We start from the raw sequence: 15433 nt of genomic DNA, 5'->3' as shown, positions 1-15433 counted from the left end.
ATAGCTCACATATTGGCCGATATGTGTGGTACAAAGTCACCCGTAAGTTCCAAAACCTTTATAATAAGTATATGGGGACTAAGGAAAGGATTTACCCAAATCAATCAATTTTAGACATACAGATATACTATTAGAAGAGAAGGATTATCCCGAATTTCAGTTATATATATCTCACATTAACCAACATTTTCGATCAAAAGTAAACTATAGGTACTGGGGTCTAAATATTCGGTACCCAGGTTCTTGAACAGTTTTTATTGGATTTGAACAGTTTTTGATCGTAAGATGGCACACACTAAAGACATTATTCGTGCAAAGTTTTATCCCGTTATATTGTGTACTAGAAAATGAACGAATCAAGTGGAATTTAAAATTGTGCTATATGGAAAGTTGTCCGATTTCAACCATTTTCACAAGGTGATATAAGAATGTTAGAAAAATGCCACATACTAAATTTTATTGAAATCGGTTGGTCGGGTGACGAGATATGGGATATCACCGAAAAGTGGCCGTGTCGCGCCTATCGTCCATTTTTCACACCGGCTTCGATAGAGCTCTCTCATACCATATCGGTGGTAAAATTTAATATCTCTGGCGTATTTAGTTATTAATTTATCGCGCTTTAAGTAGTTTTTAACAGTTCCGTTAGTGAGTGAGGTTATCCTCCGATTTCGTCGATCCTCTGTACCAAATTACAACTTTAGATCTTAATTAAGTGCTTAGTAATGGCACTTTATATGGTTTCGGTTAATGGACGATTTCAACTTTTCTCGTCATCCTGATCATTTATATATATATAATTCTATATCTATCTCATTTAGTTTTAGGTGATACGTACACTCGTTAGGTGAACAAAACTATAATACTCTGTAGCAACTGGTTACAAGAGTATAAAAATTCATAGAGGGTCTGCGTCAATCAATTTAAAAGGAAACGAATGCTGTATGTGTAGCAGTTCTACGCCTCTGAGGTGAAGTGTCGGCATAGGGCCTAGTTCTGTGACGTAATAACCGCTTACCGAATACAAGTGAATTAATCAAATAACTCTTCTATATGTCGTGGTCATAGAGCGGCATTGTATAGTCCAGTCAAAGTAAGCTAAATTATGACTCAAATTTGGATTAATTCCCAACAAGCTGGATTTTTGTGCAGGCCATCCATCATTACAATCGATTCCGCTTGTGCGTAATTTTTTATTCGAGGTCAAAAGTCACAAATTTGCGTTTTTTGCTATATTGCTAAATTTTGCAAAAATGTCAGAAGTTTTTTATTTGCAATAAAACAACCAAGTGAAATTGTGGTTGTTGATCGTGGGCTAAAGACTTTAATGGATTCAAGTACTGAATCCATCACCCTTGGATTCAATGAATATTTGAAGGATAAAACAGATGTAACGATACATAAGCAGTGCCGTAAAGCATACACCCGGAAGAGCAGCATCGCTACAGCTAAAAGATAGCTTGAGTCGGAGATAGCTACCACATCTCGGATCATTCGTCCTCGTAATAGAGCACGAGGTAATGAATCGTCTTTTTGTTTCAAGAAATACTGTTTGTTCTGTTTCAATGAAGCAGATAAAATGGCTGAAATGAAAAAATCTCAGCATCTTCGACGAATAGTGTCTCAAGTTTAAACCCTTGACTTCGAGAAAACCATCCTGAAGGAAGCTCAGACTCGTTCTAATGAGTTAGCAAGAAGTGTCATTGCCCGCATGCAGTATGAATATGACTTTGTTGCTGCTGAGGCTAAGTACCAGAGTGGTTGTTACACTTCGTTTCTGAAAATCATTAGTAGAGGTAAAACCGGTCGTCCTGAAAGTGAGTTAATAATATATTTGCATTTATTGAAAGTCATGATGATTGTCAATTTCCAATACAAGAATTGAAAGATATTTGCAAAGAACCATCGATCGATAATAGAGCAATTAAGTCAAAACTCAAGTTAAAGTATGGTAATAGAATCATTATAACTGAGAAATTGAAAAGTTCAACATTCATTTGCTTCATCGACAAACAGCATGACGTCCTCAGCAAGGCTTGGTAAGAGTATAAAAAGCAAAATGAAAGGAAGGAATACTTGAAGCAGCTGCAGCAATCGTTCGAGAAGATATTCAGTCGGTAGTGTTTGACACTGATAATTATCCTCCACCTTCTCAGATGTTCGAATATATCAATACTCCAGAATATTTGTCTTATTTGTTAGAGCAAATAATTTTGAAAAATAAACTATGTAAATTGGAACACTTGAAATTATTATGTACAAATGTCAGCCGCTGTATTGTGGCTGCTGTTCGGCCTAGGCCTTCAAATCATGGTTACAATTGGGTCTCTTAGTGTTTTTGCATCGACGGTTTGGATCAAAACGGCTTATTTAAACTTTTTCATTTTTTGGTTTGTATGCATCGTATAATGAAATTATGATGTATGAGGCAGCAGCAGTTCTTCATCGTCCACTTTATATTCTACCACCAGAAACTGGAACAATTATTCAATATGCTGCAGACAATGCTGACATCAATGTACATACTCTAGACGGTCATAACACGCTCCACATAATGGGTATCATTCAAAGTACTATAACTCCAAAAAGTTATTGCCGAAAAACCCATATCACGAGTAAACAAAGTCCTTTCAGCGAAAGATTTTGCAGCAAAAGCTCATGTAACGATAAAAGTCTATCAAAATGATGGTGCAGTTGCACAGCAGTATCTTTACTGAAACAAATTTCGTAAATTGATATTGAGAAAGGCGATGAGATGGCTGAGGCATTACTTGAGCAATTCAAAAATAAAAGAATATGAACAACGTGGACCAACTGCAAAATTGTAGACGCAATATTTTTACATGGTATCAATTACTAAGGAGTTTATAAGAGCAAAGCGTATGGGAGATTGGAAAGCTCATTTGAAAAGCATTCGAGAAAGGCTTACTTACTTCGACGCATCAGGACATTTTCCTTATGCCAAATCTGCACATTTACACATATCTACAAGATATGCTACAATTGGAAAACTTGATTGATGATCCTGACGTTTTCGAGAGATATAAACGGATATTTTTCACATTTAGACGTTCTGATAAATTGAGTTGTTGAGCTTTAACGAATATGGTCATTGAGCAGTCGATGATGAAGTCAATGAAAACAGATGGAGGTGGTGACGCAAACGAGCGTCATAAGTAATGGGACTCCCACGTAAAGCGGGATACTGGAGACATCAGGAAACTTCGTGAATGGTTTTCATCACATAATCCTTTTCCTGAATTGAACAAAATCATGTCCATTGCCGACTCTATCAGGAATGATAAAAACAATTGCGATAATTCACGTAAAGTGGGCATTGCATCTATGAGTAATATGATAACGTCATAACGTTACTATAATATTTGACGGTTACACTGATTATACAAAAAATATCAAAGCTGCGGAACAACGTCGTCGAGCTAAACAAACATCTTCATCGTCGGATATCGTTTTTGATCGATCAATGACTGCTCCGACAAACCAACAGCATTTTCTTGCTAATACTCGTTTGATTAAGATGTTATGTGAAGAATTTGCAGCTGCCAATATGGTTGTGAAACAAGCTCAAAATGACGCTGATGTCCTCATTATTGAAACCGCAATTGAACAATTCGGTCGCACTAATCCAACTATCGTTGTTGGAGAAGATGTAGATTTGTTAATAATATTAACTGCTAGTGATGAGCGATATTTCACCACCGGTGGTTTTATCACTGTGATTGAAAAATCGCTTGTAGTCACTGTTATTGCTAGCCCAAAATATCAGTGATTGGTGATTTTTCTTCATGCCAATATTTCACTCAGAATGAAATTTACTAGTACTAGCTTATGAACAATAATTGCATGTGGTGATTTTTTTAGTGTTAGAAGTAGAAATTGTGATTTTGAATACTTCTTTATTCACTGTGAATATATGTGGTGATTGTTTGTGGTTAGACGCAGAAATTTTGATTTTGAATGCTTTTTCACTGTGAAAATATATGTGTATTGCGTTTTAATTAAATCCGTTGAACGATATCTTAAAATAAATATTTTGAATTCGAATTTTTTTAAATTTATTAAATATTGTGAAAATGTCTTTTAAAATAAATAAAAAACGAAGTGAAATGTGGCAATTTTTCAATAATAAGTGAAACTCATGCAAAATGCAATATTTGTAAAAAAGATATATCATATTTTGTTTTTTGTCAGCCTCATATATTATTCCTTCATGCGATAACTGGCTGCGATAAGACATCAGCGATTTTCAAAAGAGGCAAAAATACAGTATTCAAATTGTTTGAAAAACGTGAAGGCCTGATTGATAACGCAAAAGTGTTTACAAATATTAACTCGTCAGCAGATTTTATCCTTACCAATGGAATTCGTGTTCTCCATACTATGTATGGAGCTCCAAAAAAATGGAATCGAGAGACAAGTATTGATAATTGAGTTTCATGAAAAATACAACAAACAATAAGAGAGAGCAGTTATCTTGTCTCCCTCCAATATCTGCTTCTGCTTATCAACACTTCTTTTGTGTGTTCTACATATTATACTATTGTTCTAAGATTGGGGCTGGAAGTTGGTGAATAATAGTTTGGAGCCAATCCAGACTTTACTGTCATTCCAGAAAAATTACTCAATACAATTTTTGTAATTGCAAAAAAGGCTGCACAAACAATTGCGGATGCAGAAAAGTTGGATTGCATTGTTCATCGATATGTACCAATTGTCAAGGCTAATCTTACACGAACATTGAATCAAATGCAACAGATGAAGATTGTATCGAAATTGATGAGGATATAACTGATATACATATATCTCTCCTTGGAGCAGTCGACACAAATCGAGCAAGAGGAAGAAGACAGTGAAGAGGAAGAAACGAGTGACTATGAAGAATTTGATGATAAATGATGATGTAATTTTCTTGCTGTTAAAATTTTTATTAAATTTAAATAAAAAATAAAATTTTATCAATAAAATAGTGTCCGATTACATTCGTTAGATCAAAATATATTATGGAGTCTTCCTACGGGGGAAACCACGTTAAAAAAAGCGCCGTGTACACTACCTCAGAGGTTGTGCGCAAATGTGTACACATAGTCGGAAATACGACTTTCCTGCGGTCTAAAGTCACGATATCTCGAAAGCGATGCTTTGTAGAGGAAAAAGTGTTGAGATCTTTTTTGTAGACAATTTTACGATCTAGAAATTTTGTTTGAACCATCGGTAACTCTCATTGTTTCAGAGATATAAGTAAAGACGCAATTTGTGACCTTCGAACTCGAATAAAAAACAACGCACAACTGGGATCAATGGGGACTTTTGACGTGTCATTTGTAATGAAAGATCCAAGGACTGCGAAAAAATCTAGCTTGTTGGGAATTAATGCAAACTGGAATATCTATTTTGACTGGACTAATAATGATATATAATATGTGGCTAAAAGTATATATATATCATCACATAACTAAAAGCACGCATTCACCTCATCACGCGAAAGAACACTACACATTAACACCCACACACATGCACCAAAACACGATGACACCATCCAGCATACCAATTGTAACAAAAGTGAACGAGAAAGGATCTCGCGCACCTTTTGTCGATACGACGTCGAGCGATTTACATCTCCGCTTTCACAGCATCCCGGTTCCTTTGCGCAATTTACCCGCCTGTATATACATATATTTAACGTGTTAAACTACTTTTTCAAGCAAATTTTGTAGTAACAATTTTTTAATTGCATTTTGCAAGGAATAAAATTTTTATAACGATCTCTCAAACAGAAATGCAACACTGCGAAATGCAACACTGCGTAGAGAACAGATGTGACAGCTGTGAACGGACTGAAATGATAACGAAACAGTAGGGATAAAGACAAATTAAGGACAGACAATCAGACAGACCACCGGCAACCACAGACCACGCAGGATCACAATTATTTCTTTGCGGTCGTATTAGTAACTTAATAAAGTTGTTATATTCATTTTACATCGGTGTTTAATTAAAGATTTAATCGGCCAATCCTACAAGTGGTGTCAGAAGTAGGATTTCGGGATCAAAGTGCTATTTTGCGTAAACAATTTGCAATAAAGTATAAATTTTCAATTTTTTTAAAACGCGTTCATTTCTACGAGTGGTCCGTGGTGTGCGGAAAATTGCGGTACTCAAACCGCATAACGGTGGAGTAGCACAGCCTGGTGGTCGGGAGGAGCGCCATTAGCAGTAACAGCACCAGCAGTAGCAGCAGTATTAGCAGCAGTAGCAGTAATAGCAGCAGCAGTAGTAGCAGTAATAGCAGCAGCAGTAGTAGCAGTAGCAGTAATAGCAGCAGCAATAGTAGCAGTAGCAGCAGCAGCAGTAGCAGTAACAGCACCAACAGTAGCAGCAGTATTAGCAGCAGTAGCAGTAGCAGCAGTAGTAGCAGCAGTAGCAGCAACAGCAGAAGCAGTAGCAGCAGCAGCAGTAACGGCGGTTATATACAGCTAAGTCTTTTGAAATACAACTGTACATTTATTGAATATTTTTATGAAAATTTTGTGAAATTTATGGCGAATATCGCAACAAACCTTCATTGAAGAAAATACGTTTTAGAAATTCTTACGTGAGAAAGTTAAATGCGGATGCGGATATTTGTAATAAAATTGGAGTTATAAAAAATATTATACTTCAAAAACTGTATGCGAAAGATTGAAACGAATATTGTAATAAAATTCATTTAACAAAGAAGTTATTAAAATTGTACACGGAAATTGTAAACGCGGATATTGCGATCGAATTGAATAACGTTATCAAGAATTGTATGCGGGAAAAGTGAATATTGTAACGCAAGCTAAAAGGAAATATTATTATTGAAATTAAGATTTTTAGAATATTATAGATTTTTTGTACAACATTGTAAATTATGAACCGCAACGAAATTTTTGAGCTGACTGTTGACGGTCTGAAGGAAAGGTTAGGCGATTTAGGGCTATCGACTATTGGACGGAAAGCGACACTACAAGACAGACTGATGGAGCATTTCGGCCTGACTATGAGTGACGGGTCCGAAACTGATGTGGAAGAGGTAGCAAGCCAACGAAGTGTGCGTGAGGTTAGGGTCGAATACCACAACTTTACTCCCCGAGATGTTGAGGACTCAATGACTTCGTTTAAAGGAACAGGTCGCACAAGTTTCGAACAATGGCTGGAGGATTTTGAGGCAAACGCATCAGCAGTGCGTTGGAACGAGTTGCAGAAATTCATCTACGCAAAACAACTGTTGAAGGGGGCGGCAAAGATTTTCATAAGAAGCCAAACAGGAATAAGCAGTTGGAGTTCACTAAAACTAGCGCTGCGGCAGGAATTTGGTATAGCATTATCATCGATTGAAGTACACCGTACTTTACGTAGTCGTCGGAAGCGACATGGGGAAGATCTTCGAGAATATTTATACGTTTTAATGGAGTTGGGGAAACCGATAGGACTAGATGACTCAAGCCTAATAGAATATTTCATCGAAGGCATACCGGACTCAAAGTCGAACAAAAGCAACCGATACCAGGCGAAAACGATACAGGATTTGAAGGAGCAGATCAAGGTATAAGAGAAGATTCGTTACAGCCAGTCACAACCCGTGAATGGGAACCAGGAGAAGGCATCGTCGTCAAACAAAGATTTCCAGAAAGCAGTTCCATTTAGCAGGAAATGCTTTGCCTGCGGGGATTCATCACATCTCGCTAGAAGCTGTCCACGCAATAAGGCATCGTGTTACAATTGCGGTAAAGAGGGTCATCGTGCAGCTAACTGTAAGGCAGGAAGGAAAACTCCTAAATCGGAACAAAGCAGCGTCAATAATATGACGGATGAAGGAGAAATCGTAAAATCGGAGAAGCGGAGTGGATTGATTTTTAAGGATGTAAGTTTCAACGGAAAATCTGCGTCGGCATTAATCGACACAGGTAGCGACTTATGTATTACACGTTGCGATACGTTAAACATACTTAGTCTGGATGTTGATTTAAGTAGTGAACAGCGACAGTTGATGGGTATCGGTACCAGCAAACTTACAACAATAGGTAGCTTTACCACATCCATCGAGATAGACAACATAAAGTTGGAAGTAAAATTTCACGTAGTGAGAGAGCGAGACATCAAATATGCCCTCGTGATTGGTAACGACGTTCTGAGACAAGTCGATTTATTCGTTACGGAAGATGGCGCCGAGTTCAGGCAGAAGAAAGTGGAGGAAAAGCCACAGAGCAAGGAGGAGATGAATACTGGAGCAGTAAGGAAAGATCGCAGTGTTGGGTCAGCGAAGCCTAAGAAGTTTGAGGTGAAATTAAACGTGGGCACAAGGGTGCATGAAGATGAGGAGCAGTATATGGAAGCTGTTAGGAAGTATCGCAGGAAAATCCGTGATAGAAGGGCTTTGGAAGTAGCAGACAATGAGAGCGAGGGCGCTGTTGTGGCTAAGGAGCCGAGAGAGTTCAGGATTTCAGAAGCGAGTTCGAAGTTGGTTCATGAGACTGCGGAGATGGGCACTGATGCTAGGAACAACCCAATTGATGAAGGTAATAACAGGATTGCTGAACTGAGCGAAGAGTTTGGAACCCTGTGTATGGTCGCAGGAATGGAGAAGGTATCTGTGGGCGAAGTCGATCTTTCACACCTCAACAAAGAGCAAGCAACTATAGTAAGAAGAATGGTAGCGAATTATAAGCCTACAAGCAATTCGAATTCGCCAGTAGAGATGAAGATCTTACTTTCAGATGACACCCCAGTATATGAAAATCCCAGACGGATGTCATACACCGATAGACAGGAAGTGGATGAACAAGTTAAGGAGTGGTTGAAGGATGGGATCATTAAACCCAGTAATTCAAATTATGCGTCACCAGTGGTGTTAGTTTCGAAGAAAGATGGAAAGAAACGTTTGTGTTGCGATTATCGGCGATTAAACACAAAGATAGTTCGCGATAACTTCCCGATGCCAAATATCGACGATGTTATCGAAAAGTTACAGGGTGCTAATGTTTTTACGACACTAGATCTTAGGAATGGATTTTTCCATGTCCCAGTGGAGCCTACCTCAAGGAAGTACAACGCATTCGTTACATACAATGGGCAATATGAATTCCAATACGTGCCTTTTGGTATATCGAATTCGCCGGCAGTTTTTTCAAGATTTATTTCAGCAGTATTTAGAGATCTTATACAAGACGATACTGTGGTGGCTTACATGGACGATTTAGTTATTCCCTCCAAGGATTACACTGAAGGCGTACACAGTTTAGAACGAGTTCTACGAAGAGCTGAAGAATATGGTTTGCGGATGAAATGGGACAAATGTCAGTTTCTTATAAGTAAAATAGACTTTCTAAGCTATGTTATAGAAGATGGTTCGATAAAACCATCTGATGCAAAAACAAAAGCGATTAGGAATTTCCCACTGCCGCATGACCAGAAGGCTTTGCAGAGATTCCTGGGACTGACATCATACTTTAGAAGATTTGTCGATGGATATGCTGTAATAGCCAAACCGCTGTCGGATCTACTCAGGAAAGAGGCTAAGTTCGAGTTGCGCGACAAGCAGTTGGAGGCATTCCAGAAGTTGAAGTCAGCATTGATCAGCGCACCAGTCCTAATGTTATACAATCCGAAAGCAGTGACTGAGGTGCATACAGACGCTTGTATGTCCGGGTACGGAGCAGTGCTACTTCAGAAGGATTTCGACGATCAAGCGTTCCATCCAGTTCAATACATGAGTTGGAAGACAAAACCAGCAGAGGAAAAGTACCATTCGTATGAACTCGAGGTACTAGCGATTATAGAAGCACTTAAGAAGTGGAGAGTATATTTGTTGGGGATAAATTTTAAGATAGTAACAGATTGCAATGCATTCGCAATGACGATGCGGAAACGAGATGTGCCATTAAGAGTATCTCGCTGGACTTTTGCTACGAGATAGAACATAGAAACGGTTCGAAAATGCTACATGTAGATGCGTTGAGTAGGGTATCTTGTCTCATTATAGAAGATTCCCTAATCCACCGGCTGAAGCAAGCACAGGAAGAGGACGATTGGGTACGAGCTGTGTTGAAAGTTCTGGAGAAGAGCGACTACGAAGACTTTTATATCAAGCATGGAGTACTGTATAAGGATTCAAGAGACTCCTGGTAGTTCCATCAGTTATGGAAAACGAAATCATCAACATGGCACATAGGCAAGGACACTTTTCCATCAAGAAAACGGAAGAAGCAGTAGAAAAAACATTTTATATACCAAATTTAAATAGGAAGGCAACAAAGGTTGTAAGAAGTTGCGTAGAGTGTATCGTCAACGATACGAAGTCATGAAAGAAGGAGGGTTTCCTAAATCCCATTAGCAAAGAGGACAAGCCTTTGGGAACACTACATCTCGATCACTTGGGCCGCTGGAGTCGACAAAGAAGGCATATAACTACATCCTTGTGATGGTGGACGCATTCTCTAAGTTCGTTTGGCTATATCCAACTAAGAACACTGGAGCTGATGCAGTCGTCGAATGCTTAAAGAAAAGAGCAGCCGCTTTCGGAAATCCAAGACGTGTCATAACAGACAGAGGCGCGGCCTTTACGTCGAATTTGTTTAAACAGTACTGCGAGGATGAGGAAATCCAGCATTTATTAATAGCTACGGGAGTGCCGCGAGCAAACGGGCAAGTAGAGCGCATGCACCAGATTATTATCCCGATGATAGCTAAGTTGGGAAACGAGAGTTCTGGAAACTGGTACAAGCACGTGGATCGTGTGCAGCAAATAATCAACAGCACGCCGCCAAGAAGCACCAGACAATCACCTTTTAGAATTATGACTGGACTTGAGATGCGATTGAAAGGAATACCACATTAACTCGAACTGCTGGAGGAATCAGCCATCGAAGAGCTCGATGCAGAACGCGAGGTAATTCGTCAGGAGACACGGCACAATATTGCTAGGATTCAGCAGGAAAATAGGAGAACATTCAACAAAAAGCGAAGAGTAGAGGTCGACTACAACAAAAACGAGCTAGTAGCCATCAAGCGAACGCAGTATGGAGCAGGATTGAAATTTAAAGCAAAATTCTTCGGGCCATATAGAATTGTAAAGAAGATGCCACACGGAAGATATGAAGTCGAGAAGATCGGTGATCATGAAGGACCAAGACGCACGATAACAATTGCTGAATTTATGAAGAAGTGGAACCCATCATTCGGGGCCGAATGAACGGTCAGACTGAAACAGAAATGCAACACTGCGTAGAGAACAGATGTGACAGCTGTGAACGGACTGAAATGATAACGAAACAGTAGGGACAAAGACGAATCAAGGACAGACAATCAGACAGACCACCGGCAACCACGGACCACGCAGGATCACAATTATTTCTTTGCGGTCGTATTAGTAACCTAATAAAGTTGTTATATTCATTTTATATCGGTGTTTAATTAAAGATTTCATCGTGCAATCTTGCAAGAGCAAGAGAATGCCGCTATTGATAGTTGTCAGTGAAAACTCATCGAAAACACACATTGTCGGTCCGAACGACTTAGATTCCACAACATACAAATGTGTTTTGAAAATGTTTTCAATGTCGGTCCGAACATAGTATAAGCATTATTGCATCAAATAGGTAAGCAAAAGGCACAAAAAGAATCCAATGAACACGCGAGAATAAATACAAAAATACATATTTACATATTCACATAACTTAATGCTAACTAACATATACAAACAAACATTCAAATAAATATTAATATATTGAAGCATATACTTGCTAACAGGGATAATGGGATGCCCAACTTATTCCAGTGTGAGAGCGTCTCAAAATAAGCGTTTTTTATAACGTTTTCCATTGTGGCCAGATCTAACAAAATAAGAAGTTTTGGGCATTTAAACTAAAAAAATATATATATATAAATTAAAAATATATTCTAATTCTAATAAAAAGGGCTAAAACTATTTTTGGGTCACAATTATCACAACACAAAAAGGGCCTAACATCTTTCATTTTATTAAAAAGAATATCTTCTAAAAATCTTGTTTCCACAATTTTTACAAATGCAATAAAATCATCAGGCGGCTTGACTAAGTTGCATTTGTCTATTTGATTTTGATGCATGAAGATGAATTCGTCCGAAGGAATTTTATCTCCTCAATATGGTAAAGGCAGGGAACATGTGTGCAGCTTGAAAATTTTTAAATAAAAATAGCCGTAAAAGTAGCTAAACGCATTTTCTTTCAAAAATTATTTTCTAAACTACTATCTAATGCGATTGATCTAACGAGAGAGTGTTCAGGCCGTGGTAAACCTTGAAAATCCTGCCAAGAAAGGTCATTCAATAGTGAATCATTACACACATTAAGTAGAACATTATTACTTTGTTTCGAAGCATCAGGTTCTAAAGGCAGCTCACAGTTTCCTTTTGTTACGACGTTTACGTAATGTAAGCCCCACGATTTCCTAAACAGACTAAAGAACATATAAGGCGTTACTCTAGTACCTCCTCTGCTTCGAATCTGCCCAAAAAAATGTTCTAAACTGTCCTGACATAGTCGTCTCGTCTTCAAGTACGGAAAACCTCAGTGTGACAAAAATCGCCACAATCGTTTTAAATTGTTGATATTTAACACCCACCTCTCTATAAAACTTAAATTATTGGTTGTGTTGCTTTCTAAATCGTCTACGACCCGAATAGTTTTTAAAACTTCTTCTGCCTCATTTAAAAAGTCTAATTGTTCAGGGGAACCTACAAACACTTTTTTAGTGGGTACAACAGCCTCAACGAAACTGCTATTTAAAATATCAAAGCTAACAAGCTTAAATCCAATTATTGGGTATTGAAAGGACAAAAGTCAGTTGTTATAATATTCTTTAAAAAGATGTAAATAGTTTCTCCATATAATAAATAACCACTATTTAGTAATTTTTATTCGTACTAAATGCTGGCTATTGGGTTGATAAATGCCCAAAAATTGTAATTTTGTTCAATCTGGCCATAATGGAAAATGTTATAAAAAACGCTAATTCTGGGGCGCACTCACACTGGAATAAGTTTAACATCCCTTTATTCCTGGACTGAACGATAGAGCGTAAGCATACGTGTGAAGTTAGTTTGCACAATTGTGCTAAGAAATGCCGCACATATTTGTACACAGGTTATTGACTTCCTATACTTCTATGACGTGTGCTTATACACAATGACATACGTATAAATCCGTAATAGAAAATATATAAAAAGCAGAAAAAACGTTAACTTCGGCTGCACCTGAGCTATTATACCCTTAACAGGTGCATTTCTTTTAGTAATTATGTGTTTAAGTAAATCTAAAGAAGTAACTGGCCAGTGGTTTTCATTCAAAGGAAAACATTTTACTAAATCTTTTTAGCCGGGTTGTTTGCTAGAAACATTAAGGTTATTTAACCCTTATGTTGCCACCCAAAAAAAATCACACTGTCTGCCGCCCAGGGTACCCGAGTACCCGTACGCAAATTCGTGCGTATAAGTGCGTTATGCGTAAAAATAATTGAGAGCATTCTATCAGGATCTATTTATTGCCATCTTAGAAAGGTATTCCTACTTGAATGTACCATATAAATTATGTACAAACACCTTCATAGGAACTCAGGACTAAAACACGCTGCTCTAACGTAAATTTCTCGTTTCTGCGAAGGCCAGTTGCGTGGAATTCGAGTGGTGGGGAAACAGGTCGCTTTCTGAATTGCTCTATATTTCAGGACCGTTCGAGAATGCCGTGAAACGAATATAAGATGTATAGTTCAGTTTCCGTCGTTGACTCGAAGAAGCCAGACGTATCGCTGCAGTCACTCCAGTCAGTTTGGATAGTTCGTTAGCGTGTATGCATTACATATCGATATTCGTAATTATTAATTTATTGCAACACTAATAGAAGTCAATCAAGGGGAACGAGTTGTCACAGACCTGATCAGCGATTATAAAGGATGTTGCCGAAATATAACCACGGATAGATTTTTCCCAACTTTACCTTTGGCGGAGACTCTGTTATCTTGGAAACTTACCATCGTCGGTATATTGAAAAAAAAAAATAAAACGTTCATACCTCAAGAAATGAAACCGTCAAGGTCTAGAGAAGTACTGTCAACTCTTTTTGGATTTCATGAAAAAGCTACTATCTGTTCGTACGTTCCAAAGAAAAACAAAGCTGTAATACTTCTTAGTACGATGCACTATGATTATGAAATTTCTGCAGCTCACAAAAACCAGAAATATTTTTATTTATAATCAAAGAAAAGCTGGCGTTGACACCATGGATCAAATGTGTTCTAGGTACTCCACCCAACGAAGAATGTGTAGATGGCCGCTGGCCTTTATTTTTCGACATCCTCGACATTGCAGGTGTAGTTGCTTATTTCATCTACTATGAGAATAACAGCATGCTTCACAAGAAAACAAACAGACGAAGACTTTTCCTTCGACAATTGTCAGAAGAATTAGCAATGCCGATGATCGAAGAGCGAGCCCCGAATCAGCAAATAATGCGAAACCACTCTACCAAAATCGCAGTCGAAAGTTTCTTTCAAAGGCCAATAGTAGAGGTGGTACCCAGAAATGACCAATATCAAGACGCCACTGGGAGAAGAGCTGTTATTGGATCTTGTTACATTTGTAACGAGCAGCCTAATCAAAGACGCCGAAAGACACGGAAATCCAGCGTTGAGTGCGATAAGCCCGTATGCGACCAGCATTCGATGAACATTTCTAAATGTTTTCATTGCAATGAGTAATTTTTTATTTTTCTTAATATTTTAATTAATTCTTAAAATTTTGTTATTCAAATTTACTTGTTTAAATTATTACTTATATTTCACTGTGCAAAAAGCAAAAAAATCATTCATTTTTTTGTAACTTCATGTCGCAAAATAAAATTATTATTATTATTATATACAGTATATTTTATCAATAAATAATTAAAAATGAACATAATTTGTTATAGTTATCATATAGATCCTTATTTACTCCTTTTAGATATAAAATAAAATTATAATTATAACGTATTACACGAACTGCGTCGAACTTCTGTCCGGGTACCCGGGTGGCTGAGACGTGTTTTTATTTTCATATGTAAAATTTCTTATGTTAGAAAAAAATTTAAACTACATATAATGCACAATTCGCTAGATAATCGCTTAAACCATGGGGATCCAAGAGGATTTTAGCCTATCTTTTCTACAAAAAATATTATTCAACAAAATACACTCCGGTGGGTACTCGAGTACCCGGGTGGCCACACAAGGGTTAATAAAGAAAATCGATCTTTTAGACGTTTATAGTTATTTAAAATTTTAAGAAGATTTATTATTAAATATAAACTTTATGGGGAAAAATTATAATATTTATATATTAGCACATATTTATCACATATATTTCTGTAATACATATTTAT

The sequence above is a fragment of the Bactrocera neohumeralis genome, unplaced genomic scaffold, assembly GCF_024586455.1.
Source record: "Bactrocera neohumeralis isolate Rockhampton unplaced genomic scaffold, APGP_CSIRO_Bneo_wtdbg2-racon-allhic-juicebox.fasta_v2 cluster10, whole genome shotgun sequence".
In the NCBI taxonomy this organism is placed as follows: Eukaryota; Metazoa; Arthropoda; class Insecta; order Diptera; family Tephritidae; genus Bactrocera; species Bactrocera neohumeralis.
Note: the sequence above shows the minus strand (reverse complement) of the source record.